The sequence below is a fragment of the Silene latifolia genome, chromosome 8 (assembly GCF_048544455.1).
Source record: "Silene latifolia isolate original U9 population chromosome 8, ASM4854445v1, whole genome shotgun sequence".
Taxonomy (NCBI): Eukaryota; Viridiplantae; Streptophyta; class Magnoliopsida; order Caryophyllales; family Caryophyllaceae; genus Silene; species Silene latifolia.
The window spans coordinates 75643140-75657314 of record NC_133533.1 but is presented as its reverse complement, the minus strand read 5'-3'; the positions used below and the strand labels follow the sequence as shown (position 1 = coordinate 75657314).

The 14175-nt window shown below is 40.2% G+C and overlaps 1 long non-coding RNA gene across 1 annotated transcript; it reads left to right on the top strand.

Annotated features, from left to right (window-relative positions):
* Positions 1-9753: 9753 nt before the first annotated feature.
* On the top strand, positions 9754-12232 carry LOC141594419 (uncharacterized). Its single transcript, XR_012522186.1, has 3 exons — positions 9754-9919; positions 10017-10124; positions 11898-12232. It is a non-coding gene; the product is annotated as an uncharacterized LOC141594419 (long non-coding RNA).
* The last annotated feature ends 1943 nt before the right edge of the window (positions 12233-14175 follow it).

The window sequence follows — 14175 nt, the reverse complement described above, 5'->3', positions numbered from 1 at the left end:
CTCGGTCAAGTAATCAAATAATAGCAATAAAGTAAAAAAATAAGATTGAATGAAAAGTAAGATTGAATGAAAAAAAACTAGATTTCATTAAATTAAGCCATACGGCATCTACAACTAATAGTACCAACAAAGTAATAAGATTGAATGAAAGGGTACAAAACATCTAAAACTAATATAAATCCTAGTCATCGTCATCATCATCATCATCATCACTTAAATTAGTGTTTTCGTTGCGTTCAAAAAGCGAATCTAAAAAATCATCATCATCATCTTCTTCTAAATACTTCTTCAAAGCCTCCTCTCCTAACTCTTCCTCATCTTGCATATCATCATTCTGTACTTGCATTTCATCTCCTTGCATTTCTTCTTGTTCCTCCTCCACATTTTCAGTCTCATCTTCTATTTCAATTATTGCCAATGTTGTATCACCATTATTAACATCTTCTTAAAAGATAGATTCATCAGTAGGAGCATCAACTTGTGATCTTGCCTTTATTTTAAATACTGCTGACCACTGATCTTTATCTCTTTTGATATTTGGATAAAGAGCATAGCAAACTTGTTCCACTTGATATGCTAACACAAATGGGTCATATTTTGGAAATATTTTGCTCCGATTAACATCCACAAGTTTATATTCCTTATGTACTTGCATTCCTCTTTTTGAGTTATCTATCCAATTACATTTGAATAAAATAACGTTGTAAGGGTTTTTCTCGCCAGTATAAGACAACTCAACAACTTCATTTAGGGTTCCATAGTAGTCACTCCTTGATCGAACCCACACACACTCCATTGTTAATTGTCGACTTTTCCAAATCTTTCCCATCTATGAAAGCTCGAAATTTGTAACCATTGATGGAATAACGCTTCCATGTTCTTACTTTTCTTGAAGGTCCATTTGCTAAGGCAACTACAACTGGATCTTTTAAATTATTTACCTAGAATTAATGATAATGAACCAATTATTTACCAAATAATAATATAATTTAAATAAGCATTATAGAATATATATTATTTACTTACTTCACCTCTAAGCCAGTCAGGGAATTTTGTTTCAAATTTGTTCCAAATATCCTCGGCCATAGAAACCTCAGGATATTCTCTTTTGATGTAATCCTCAAACAACCTATTCAAAAATGCCGAATTAAGTTTTGAATTAATTTTTGCATGTTTTACTTGAAACAACGTTTAAAATTAAAATTTCTTTCACCTACCTTTACATGCGTTTCAATTCATCAGAATCACAACTAGATAAAACATACAGGTGTGCACGTTCATATTCGTTATCTTCCAAAAATCTTTCACGACATTTTCCAGAAGTAGTGCCCTCATGATCTTGAAATAGCTCGGGCAAGGTAGAATACTTCGCCTTTTTCTGACCTATGTCAAGGTCTTTTGCCTTCGTGTCTATATGTTCTTTAAAGTAAAAAGAACAAAAATTTGCTATTTCTTCAAGCAAATATGCGTTGCATAATGACCCTTGAACACGAGCTTTATTTCCAATTTTTTGTTTCAAATGATTCAAGAACCTACAAAAAAATTGGTTAAGAATGAATGACATTAAGTAATAACCTTAAAAGGCTTCGTAAAAGATATTGATATTACCTCTCAAAAGGATACATCCACCTATATTGCACAGGACCACCCACTTTCACTTCATATGGCAAATGAATTGGCAGATGTTCCATTGACTTAAAAAATGAAGGTGGAAGTATTTTTTCCAATTTGCAGATTATCTCGACAATATTTTTCTCGAGACTTGTTATTTTTTCAATTTGTACTGATGAAGTGCACAAGTCTCTAAAAAATTGACTAATCTCAGTTGTGGTATTCCACTCATTTTTAGGAAGAAGGTGCCTTAAAACAACCGGCAGTAAACGCTCCATAAACACATGACAGTCATGGCTTTTCAAGCCATGTAGCTTCAACTCATTCATATCGACACATCTTCTCAAATCTGAAGCATAGCCGTCTGGAAACTTTAAATTACATATCCAATCACACAACACTTTCTTCTGCTCTTTTTTCAAAACGACTGAATCCACCTTTCGCGACCTTGAACAAAGTTGTAACATGTCTTTTGGTGCATTTGGGTTCAAGGTTGTCTTGTCTTTTCTATCCATCACCGTGTGAATTAGTTGTTTGAAAAAAATTTTCTCAATATGCATGACATCAAGGTTATGTCGAATTAGTAGTGTGGTCCAATATGGAAGCTCCCAAAGAATACTTTGTTTCCACCACCCAATTCGTTTCGCTTTAACGGTTCTCAATTCATGGTCAGATGCATCCACGATTTTTGGTAAATCTTTCACACATTCCCACACTTGTTCGCCCGATAACCTCGTTCCAGCAACATCGTTCTCTATTCTTCCTTTTCGAAAGTGGACCTTATCCTTGGGAAAAGTATGATCAGTGTCTAAATATTGTCTATTGATACGTCTGTCGTAAAACTATCAAAAATAAACTAACTAAACTAACTATATAGCTAGGGAAGTCAGGTCGATCTCCTCCGGGAGGCAAGATATATGTAAAAGTCCGTCTATTTGGTCACAAATGGGGGGGGGTTGTTTGAATTGTTTTCTAAACTAAAGGTTTAAAGGAAGAGAAGTAAATACAAGAGCAGTAAAAGCAGGAAATAGATGATAAACTATCAGATAAAAGAGGACATGCCAGGATTTCGGTTCACTACGGTAGTCCAGTGACTCAACTGTAAACAACTCAGACAAATTAATGCAAGACGGATATGGAAAGGTCCTTTCAGTCCACTTTCTATCCTAAAATACCACTAACTTAACTTTCATTCTCGTCAGGGTAGTCTACTGTTCATAGCAGGCCTATTTAGTCCAATCTTTCGATCTAGGATTAATTTTAGCCAGATTAAAGGGATGACTCAGAAGCGTGCACTCAACTAAGTCGGTAGAATACAATTAAATTGATATGGTGACAGAGTCTCACAATTAATTCATCTGACCTATTTACTACATCGTCACATTTCTACCGTAGATCCCCTAATCCCAACATGAATTAGATTTAGCTACTCATATCGCTATTACTACTATCGGAACTAACAGCAGATAATGGATTAACAATAAACATGATGAAATAACAAATAAAATGCATAAAAGAGAATTAGAGCAGAAATTAAATAAGGCTAAACGAAGAATTAAAGCAAACAAAAGAGAGATTATTATTAGGAAAAGAGAAAGGGATTACAATCGTGCGAATCCGGCGTAAAGAACACAAAACCCGAGCAAAACAATCCCGAGAACAAGGTTACAGTGAATAAGAAAAGTAGTACGCAGTCTTGAATGATAGATAAAAGCTAAGTAGTGAATAAAATCTCCTCCTAATGACCTAGCTAATGCGTGCTTAAATAGAAAAATAATTAAGTTTATCGAAATAAAACAACTCACGGGCTAATTAAAGCCCATGACAGCAGAAACCACTCGATCGAGTGGAATAAAACCACTCGATCGAGCAAAACTCAGGACAATCTACTCGATCGAGTAGAATAGTTACTCGATCGAGTAACTCTCTTTTCAGCACCTTTGGATCGAGTAGAAAACTACTCGATCGACCAACTGGGACCATAAAAACCACTCGATCGAGTGGTAAAACTACTCGATCGAGTCTTATGTCTTCAATTCAGCTCAAGTCCATGCCCGTCTGCCTCGTAATCCGTGCCTTCACGCTTCCCAATGCAGTATCTCACTCTAGAAAATCCCGTCTCGTCTAAATGCATGCAAAAAGGACAAAAAAGGGTACGATTCCACTACTTTCGCGTTCATTTCTACAAAACGGACAAAACGAACCAAAGTAGCCAATTCGGGGCATAATGCTATATAAACAGTACAAAAATGCATAGAAATACGTGCTTAAATAGGCTAAAAAGACTATATAATATGCACGTATCAAATCTCCCCAAACCGAACCTTTACTCGTCCTCGAGTAAACTAAAATGCAACTAATGGAACGGAAATGAAAACTCAGAGCTAGCTTAACTTGTCTACTTGAACCAATTTAATGCAAAAAAAACTAACAGTTAAAGCTAAGCAGTCAATACGCAAACGAGTTATAAGTTGTTCAAAAATATAGCCGACCTATCGACCTTGCAAGACCAACAAAATCGGACTCTCTCGTGGTCACTCTTCTCTCATGAAGCAAAGGGTGAATGTTATTTGTAAAAGAGAGAAGAAAAGAAAGTCACTCACCTAACTGCGACCTACATAGCATGCATGCAATAAAAATGAAAGACAATTCAAGTACTAATGCACACACTCCAACCAATAATGTCCGTCACAGCCGAGGGCTTACAAATAATATGGGAATAGTGAGGTTCAGGTGAGAAAAGGCAAAACAAGTTATGGTGATGTGGAGGTAAAAGCGCCAAGCTAGTTCCTAACAGGACCATAATAAACCATCCGAATCTCAACTGTCTGAAAAACTAGGTGCAAGTGCCCTTCATTTGGCACACAACTCACTAAACTCATACACAATCTCCTCAAAAATATAGAATAAGAATGGAGGAGTTAGACGGTCACAAACTTTCCTTTTTTTTTTCTCACGTGAATCAGCCTTCTTTTTTTCATTTTTCAACTTTTTTTTTTCTTTCCTTCACGTTTTCTTTCTTCTTCATGTTTTCTTTTTTTTTCCAATTCTTTTTTTCTTTTCTCCTTCCTTTCCTCCTTCCTTTATTTTCACCAACTCCATACAAAAGATACGGGCCAAACTGCAGACGGAAAATCGTACCACAAAAGACATACTAAACTAGCTTGACTAGGCAGGCTCAATTTGGGATGTAGCTAATGGGTCAAAAAGGCAAGTTTTGGCTAAAGTGGAGCAAAATGGGTGAAAAATATAAGAAAAGGGAAAAATTTGCAAGCACCTCTCTGCATGTGACACCAACCACAAACCCGAATATGTGCATTTTGACAAGAAATTGAATGTCATAAAAGTGCAAAAATGATGAACATGCTATGCAAGGAGTACTAATCTCAATTCCTAATGAACCGGTCATGAATGTCACCCGTTATGGGCTCTAAAACTCAGAATTTATGGAGTAGTTTGCCAATTTATCAGGTCAAGTCTAAACAGTCAGCTATATTTGAACAGAAACTCGTAGATTATGCGTATGACAAAGCTAATAACTATCAACAGAAGTGCAAGGCTCAAGTAAAATGACAAGTTACAGTGCAGTTTCATCACGGAAATCTACCGTTCCGACTCAACCTATATGCAAAAATAAACGTGAATATTTTTGGATTTTTTTTGAAATTTTCTAATTTTTTTGTTTTTTTTGATTTTTTAATGAAATAAATAAACAATGCAAGCTGAAATAAATAAACGTGAATGCAAAACAAATGCAAATGCAGACTCAAAAGGATGCAATACTCTCCCCACACCAAAACGGACAACACCCTCGTTGTCCTCCAGCATACACCAGCAGAGATATACAGGGGAACGGGAATATACAACCAATAAAGAATAAAAACAATGAAATAAAAAGGAGACAAAAATAAAAGAGTAAGAAATAAATACAAAACACGAACTTGCCCAAACCAGCCAGAAAACTGGGGAAGTGAGTAGACCAGTAGCTACTCATCAGCCTCCTCGTCACGAATGTCCTCCACCTTGAACTCCGGATCCTCCTCCTCCTCTCTCCTCCTCCTCTACTCAGCTCGAGCTCTCTCCGCAGCCACCGCTGGGTCCTCGTCCTCCTCTTCCTCAGCAGACTCCGGGTACCAAGCAGCTGGGTACCGGTAGAAGGAAGGGTGTGGCCAGTCCTCTAGGATCGGACGGTGTCGCCTCAAGTGGTACTCGTACAGAGGGTGCAAGGTAAGAGCTAAGTCCCTCTCCATACGAGCCTTTCGCTCTACAATATCAAGCAACAAACCGTCACGGCGCCCTTGGTCCATGACCGCGGACGCCACAAAGGGTGGAGGTGGTATGAAAGTAGCCGATAGGACCGGCTGTGCCTGTGTCTGGTCGGTGGGTGGTGCAGAAGTAGGAGTGGGAGTAGGGGTCGCAATGGGAGTAGCCGTGGAAGGCTGGGCACTCCCAGAAGGTGTGGACCCCTCTCCAGTCTCAACTCTACGCCGCTTCTTGGCGGCGGGTATAGTGGGAGGTGGTCGGAGTGGAAGGTGGAAAGCAGGTGGAGGTGGCAGTCGGGCGCCCCTAGCGACAGTAGGCAAAGGGTCTAGACGGGAGAGAGTGTCACAAGGTAAGTCTACAGACAAGGAACCGTCTATCTTCCATGTCCGTAGTCCGGGTCGCCAATCTTTGAGAAAGCATGGCATCCGGACTCAGAAACCTCTCTCCCTCGAGGTACTGCAAGTCACGAGGCCAGACGGGGAAGAGGGAACGGGCAAGAATGGTGGCTATGCCACCGCAGGCAATAGATCCCGTCTCCTTCAGCCCCTGGGCTTGAAGTACTGGGCAGTCAAGTAGGCAATGTTGAGGGTAAAAGGACGCTCACAGTCAACGTTCAAGTAACCGCCCAGGATGGAGAGCTCGGTGTTTGTGATGTTGTTCGGCTCCTTTCGGCCGAAGATGGTGCTCCCAATCAACCTAAGAGAGTAACGGGCAGGGGGAAGGTGGACCTGTGCGAGCTTTCGCTCGGGAAAGGTGGTCCGGGCCAAGGTCCTCCAAAGCTGACGGATGACCCTCCTAGGGGCGGTAGCATCGCCCGTAGAGGAGAGGCCAAGTCTGCGACTAAACTCCTCCAAAGTCATCTGAAAAGTCCGGTTGAACAACCGGAAAGACAATGAAGAACTAGCGGGGTCAGCATCGTGTGCCCCGGCGGAGAAGATGAAGGAGCTGAGGAACTCAAGACTCAGCTCCAGAAAGGTACGACCGCTCATAGTGATGAGCCCGGTCATCCCCATGCCGCTTAGAAGCTCACAAACCGACTCGTAAATGGCGAGTCTATCAAGTGCCGGTTTATCTAAAAACCGGGAAGGTACAAACTCACAGCCTAGGAGGTGATAAAACCTCTTACGATGTACAGCGTTAATAAAAATTACCTGCGGATAGTCAGGGTGAGAGTCGAGGGAGGTGTCCCCTCGGACCGTAACCGTGCCAGAAGGAGAAGCAAAGTGGAGGGAGCGGCAGAAGTAGAGGTAGCAGGAGCTGGTGTAGAACGGTAACGTCCACGACCTCGGCCCCGGCCTCTAGAACCCAAAGCAGAAGCCCGTGCAGTGACGGTGTGAGGAACTAGGGCCGCTCTAAAGGCAGCTGCAACTGCAGGCGAGTCCGCCACAGGTGTGAAAACAGCGGCTGGAGTAGAGGATGTGGCTCTTGTGGCCACCACTGACGAAGAAAGGCTAGCAGCAGTGCTAGTAGTGGTGGTGGCCGTAACGGAAGTGGCAAAGCAAATGAGCTAGCAACAGAGCTAGGCGGAGTAAAACGGTACCTGGGCAAAAAAACAAAAAACACGGGTGCTGCGGTACTAACTGAAGTGGAGGCGGTGGTAACAGCAGGGACCACCGTCTCAGTCAAGGATGGACTAGAAGTCGAGCTAGTAGAGGGCAGTGAGCTAGACTCCATCCTGTATACAAAGGGCAGGGGAATTTATAAGAAAAACAGTGGCTAACAGCATGAAAACCAGCATGACAGTTCCCCTACCAGTCGAAAAAGTCGACTACAGCTCGAAAAATTCCCAATTTCCTCAAAATTTTCGAATTAAAGCATGTAAACAGCGATAGGGGTGGGATAGCAGTCAACAACAGCAGCAATTAAGCAACAAATGGAGTTAACTAAGCATGAAAGCATGAAAACCCAGTATGACAGTCGAAAATTTCGATTGTAAAGACCCCTTAACGCAAATCTCGCGCAAAATTCGAATTAAACATGCAATAAACAGTGAGGAGACGGGAATGATCATCAAGCAAGACAAAGAAGGGCAAACAATGACAGTATAAGTCGAAAAACTCGACTGAATAAGCAATTTCGAAACCCTAACCTAGGTTACCTCATAAAAATTCGAAATAAATGAAATTAAAATTCAATGAGGTGAAGGAATCACTTATTTGCTGAGAATGAACCTACAAATTACAATTAATCTTCAATTACAACCAAAAATGGCGATTTTTTTGATCGAAAACCGCAAACCCTAAACCCGCTAATAAACCGTGTAAAGGAGCACGAATGAAGGGGAAAATAAGGGGCTTTGAATGATTAATTAACAAAGAACAGGATGTAGGTGACAGATTTGGTATGAGGGCAAGAAAAATGGGGATTTGGGGGATTTTTTTTATCGCAAATAAGGGGAGATGTCGAAAAATAGGGAAGAAATGAAAATAGGACCAAAAACAAAGAAGTTAAGGAGAAACTCCCTGCGTCCCTTGCGTTTTCACTCGATCGAGTGGTTTATAACTGCTCCATCGAGGACTTCATGAATCCAGCTACTCGATCGAGAACTCCCCTTTTGTGCTTTACTCGGTCGACTAAAATAGAGTTACTCGATCGACCAGAATCCACTCGATCGAGTACAAAAAGTACTCGATCGAGCCCTTTTTTCTCGTGTAAGCTCTTTAATTCGTCATTCTTCCTTTATATTTGCGTAAAAATTCCCTAAACCTGCATAAAAACACGTGCAAAAAATATCCCAAAATACCAAATACGCAAAGTAACAATCTATAGTCTTTATCTACGCTAAAAATTGTCTAAAATTTAATTGTCCTAATTAAAAGCAATAAAAGAAGTTCAACGGAAAATTCCAAAATTGTTTATACAAGTTGGTACACGGGGCATTTCCCCGCTCACTTCCCAAAGCAGTTCAGTAGCCCCACGGAGGGCTCCTGACTGGAGGACGTCACCTCAGCAACATTGATCGTCCTCTTCTGCTTCCATGAGCTTGAACTTGAATCATTCGGAGGAGAATAGTTCACATCCACATATGCTCGAACTTTTCTCACCCTTGCACCGTTCTCACCGGCTTTAGCATCGTCACTCCCAATTTGATTGACATTAATTGCACATTGCCCTTTGACAGCTTCTTCATTGTTTTCATCTGTATCTGCAGCAAGGAAAACAGACGAACTTTCCTCCTTTTTGCTCTCAAACTGAGGCGGAAGGGTAACAATAGCAGCACAATACTCCAAATTTTAATTTGGAGTGTCAATAATAGGGTCAATAGAAGAGAGGACATTGCAAGGCCGAGCTTGCATGGGAGCCCTCCGGAACTTAGACTGATAGAATATCAGCTCCTCGTCCCCTACCTGAAAAGTCAACGTCTTACCCCCGACGTCTATTACTGCACGGGCAGTAGACAAAAATGGTCTCCCTAAAATAATAGGGATATGTACATCCTCTGTAACGCCCGTAAATTCCGGACCGTTAATATGTTTCGAAAATAATTAATTAATCAAGTAAAATTTGACATTATGTATTTAAAGTAAAAATAATTCAAAGAAATATAATTTTATTATATTTTGAAGAAAAGTATTTATTTTGATAGTTTTGAAAGGTTTAAAAATAGTTTAAACCGTGTAAAATCTTTTATTTCGAAATAAGGGTGTATCGGGGGGAGAATGACAATTCGTTTGAACGTTGGGTAAACGAAATTGGAAATGGGTCGTATGAATACTCAATTTTATTGTAATCTCGTGTTTAAAAACTTTGGACTTGACGGAATTTGCGTGTGACTTACGGATTTAATTATTATCAAGACAAATCAAACCCGACTCGTAAATCCCGACTAAAAATCCCGACTCCCTCCTTCTTTCTTCCCTTACCCGGCTGCTCCCCCTCCCCTTTCCTTTTATTTTTCTGAAATTCTTGTTGTTCATCCTCTAAAAACACCCAAACTCCATTTTCATACACATTCAAGCTCAAAATCGTCATAAATCCTTCGTTTCTTGTCCGTTTTTCGCGAAATTTACCTTTCCGGAATCCCCTCGCCACGATCTACAACTTAGTATGTTCTAATTTCAATTTTCATTAAGTTATTTTAAGACTATATTTCGGTATTTTCGGTTTTGATGTTTATTTTTGTGTTTTAATTGTTTATTTAGGTGAAGGATTGGAAGACGAGTTCGGGGACTCGTATATTGTAGAGGATAGCGGTTAGTTGTGGTTAGGGTTTCGGTTTTGAGGACTAATTGCTCATTTTCTAGCTTAAGGTAACATATTTCGAGTTACTCGACGAAAGATCGTCACATGTTTTTGATTTTTGTATGTTTGGTGAATTTTTGTTTGGGTAGTAATTTTCACATGTTAAACTTAGTTGCATGCAAGCTTAATTTGTGCCTTTTGGTAGTTTAAATTATCAAAGTTGAATTGGGGACGATTAATTAATTTTCAGACGGTCTTATAATGTATAAAAATGAAAAAAAAGAGAAGAAATGGTGCGGCAGCGGGCCCGGCAGCAGCCGGCAGGCCCACGGCAGCCCCGGCCGGTCTTGGGGTTGGCCCGGGTCGGCCCGTTGCTTGTTTCGCGGTTTTCCATGCTTTGTCCGTCATTTTAAGTTCATCATGGATATAATTAGAATGAGTATACATGGTTAAATTTGTTAAGAGAATCATAAAAGTAGCTAAAAGTTATGCTAATGGTAGAAAAATTATGTTATATTGACAATTATCACATGTTAGGATAATTTACAAAATGAAATGGTAATTAATAGGCTCAAAATGAATTTTATAGCTATAATTGAAATGTTTTGTTGATTGTGCCGAAAACTGAGCCTTAGTCCCTTTGACTGATGCGATGTCAGTTAATTGAGTGATTGGTCACCGCAATTTGACCTGCACTGCCGCAGGCTGGGGTTGCGGGTAAAAATTCGGTTGAATGAATTAGATAATCGGCCTTTTCTTGTTTTAGGCCATTTATTATATCTCTATTTCACATGTGTAATTAGTTGAATTTAAATAGTTTCTTATTTAGTTAGTTGAATTTAAATAGCTTCTTATTTTGTAGTAATGGCCCTAGTTTCCCCTAAAGCCTTTTATATTGTTATAATTGCTAGGATTGGAAATTAGTATTGAATTCTTATTGAGGAACTGTTGGGATTGTATGCTGTAAATAGACATTTATATAGCTTTCACATGATAGAATGTTAGAATTTATGTTGGTAAGTAGGACTTTTTGCCCTCTTAAGGTTAAGTGGGTGTCTTACTTGACTTATGTGGTGAGTTTTGGGTGGTGTGGGCTAAAATATTCAAGTCGGGACTAGCCGTGACTAGGTCCTAGGTGAGTATTTCGGCCTTCATCATAGATAGGTCTTTATAGTCTCTGACGAGTATATGTTCACCGCTTGATAGCCTTTGTGTTCCTGACTAGTGGATGTTTATCCAAGTTGGGGCATGACCTCGGTACTAATTTTGATAGTATGGGGTCGCCTTAAGTACTAGCCGACCCTTCGGTGGTGTCCTTAGGGTACTCACTTCACTTTGTTTTAAAAAAAGTTGTGAGTCTTGGGTGCGGTGGTGTGTATCCGCATGTCTAGGTCTCAGGTGATTTTAGGCTAGGGTTGTGTTGTCTCTTGGCCATGTTTTCTTAATAGTAACCGCCGAGCCAAGATACCGGTTCGATTACCTTCCCTACCTCGTGGTATAGACTCGAGTTACAGAGTGACTATTGACGGACTAAGAACTTATGCCTGTCTTTGATATATTGCCCTTTCTTGTTTGATGATTCTATGAATCATAGAAGGTGAGATGCAAGCCGGCTATGGTTGATAGAGTTTGGATTACAATTTGTTATATGATTCACATGATAGTTAGTTTGGTCAGTTTAGGGGTCATTTGTTAGAATACATGAAAAGTAAATGGTTTATCAAATTGTTTACATGTTACATTACATGCTACATTAATTTTGACGATTCGTGGCTGGGAGGACTCGAAGTTACTCCCCACTGAATTATGGCTTTCGTGTTTGTATAAAATGCGATTGACAGGTTGTTGATGCTTTGTTGGGGGTCACAGACGGCTAGTGAGCAAGGAACCTTGGACCTAGTTTTGGCTATTTTATTAGTAAACCTTTTACACTTTTGGTTTGTATATTATTTGAAGGGACATATGTCTCCCTTTTTCTATTTTGGGTTTGTATCATTCTACTTTCTATTTAGCTATGGCATGTAAATTAGTTTATCAGTTGTTGCAGGGTTTTTGACACTCTTCTTGAGTTGGAATTGGTTGTGAATGGTTTAGTTAGAAATTTTTTTGAAATTGCAGGTTTTTGGACTAGTTGAACCATTTACAAACATATCCTACCAGTTTTTCCGTAGAATTTACGTATATAACTAAGGCTAGATTTAAGGGTGTTAAATCCTCGGGGATGTCAAGTACAACGAAATCAACGGGAATAAAGAACCTCCCGATCTTAATAGGTACGTCTTCTATTACACCTAGTGGCCGTGATATACTACGGTCGGCCATCTGGACAGTCATGTTGGTGCAATTAAACTTTGTCAAACCAAGTCTCTTAACCAGAGACAACGGTAATACACTCACGCTAGCGCCAAGATCGCATAACGCGTTATCAATCAAATGGGTACCGATATGACATGGAATTGAGAAACTACCCGGGTCTGACTGTTTTGGAGGTAACCTATTTTGGACTAGGGCTGTCCCTATCTCAGTCAAGGCTACCGTCTCATTATCAGTAATATGCCTCTTACGTGTTAAAATTTCTTTCATAAATTTAAGGTAAGAGGGTACCTGTGGCAGCAGTTCGGCGAATGGTACAGTGACCTGCAAGCTTCTCAAGATCTCGGCAAATTTGCCGAATTATTGAGTAGTTTTAGTACTCTGCAGACGCCTCGGGAAAGGAACCGTGATGGGTATCTCGAGTCCCTTGTTTCTCTCTTCTAACGTGTCAGCCGGATCAAGCTCTGTATCCTTTGGACGCTTCTTTCCTCTCGAACGAGGTCTCTCAGGCGATTTCTCACTTAATCGAGCACTAGCAAGCTCTCGATCAAGCTGTCCGTCATCCATACTACTCGATCGACCAAAATTCCCATTCGATCGAGTAGTTTCTTCAATAGCATCACTTGATCGAGTAGAAAAATCACTCGATCGAGCAGTTGGCTTTTCCTGTTCACTCGATCGAGTAGAAATTCCACTCGATCGAGTAGAAATTCCACTCGATCGAGCACTTTCTTCAGCAAATCTACTCGATCGACCTTCAGAAACTAGTCGATCGAGCACTTTCTTAGCCGTCAGCTCATTTCCTTTGACAGAACACTGTTCATCAGCTATTATTTCCTTCCTCGGGCCTGATTTAAACACTTCTGGTCCCTCATATGAACGACCGCTTCTCAAATTAATTAAATTTACCGTCTGATGTGGATTTTTGTCAGTTTGTGACGGTAAATGACCCGGTTTCCTTGTAGATTGGTTCGCGGCCAATTGGGCAACTTGAGTTTCAAGGGCTTTGATGGATGCATCTTTCTGTTGATCACTCAATTGCCACTGCTTTGTAAAAGACTGCAGCATAGTCTTTAACTCACCAATCTCACTCACCCCTCCAGAAGACGATGCTCCGTGATTGGGAGGAGGGAAGGAAGGAGGCTTCTGAAAGCCTTGTTGATTCTTATGTGGAGGAACATACGGCTGCTGCTGGTACGGAGGAGGGGTAGGATTGAGCACATTTTTACTAGTCCACCTCAAATTGGGATGGACCGCCCCTTGGTTGTTGTAATAGGAGCCCCCTCCTTGCCTATGTTATTGAAAGGCAAGGACTTGTTCCTTCTCCATAAGACAGCCACACTACTACAGATACAGGCTATAACAACGGTTAAAAACCGTTGTTATATAAAAAAGCGGACGTTGTTAAAGCGTCCGTTGTAAAAGGTTTTAAAAACGGTTGGTTTTCTTAAGGAACCCGTTGTTAAAACTATTAACAACGGTTTTAAGTATAAAAACCCGTTGTGGAAAATGTGACTCAATTTTGGGGGGAAAGTTATAACAACGGGTTGTAATATACAAAATCGTTGTTATAACTAAAGACAACGGGTTTTTTATAAATAACCGTTGTTGTTTGTTCTTAAAAAAATAAAAAAAAAATTAAATTAAATATTACTAGATGCATGCATAATTACGGCCCGTTATAATTCCGATGCATGCATTATTACTGCCATCCCTGTGCATATGAACGGACAATATGGAATGAGAAGGGTTGGTAGTAAGATTTGAAGCAGCAGAGAGAGATATGATGATGATTATGGCACAACT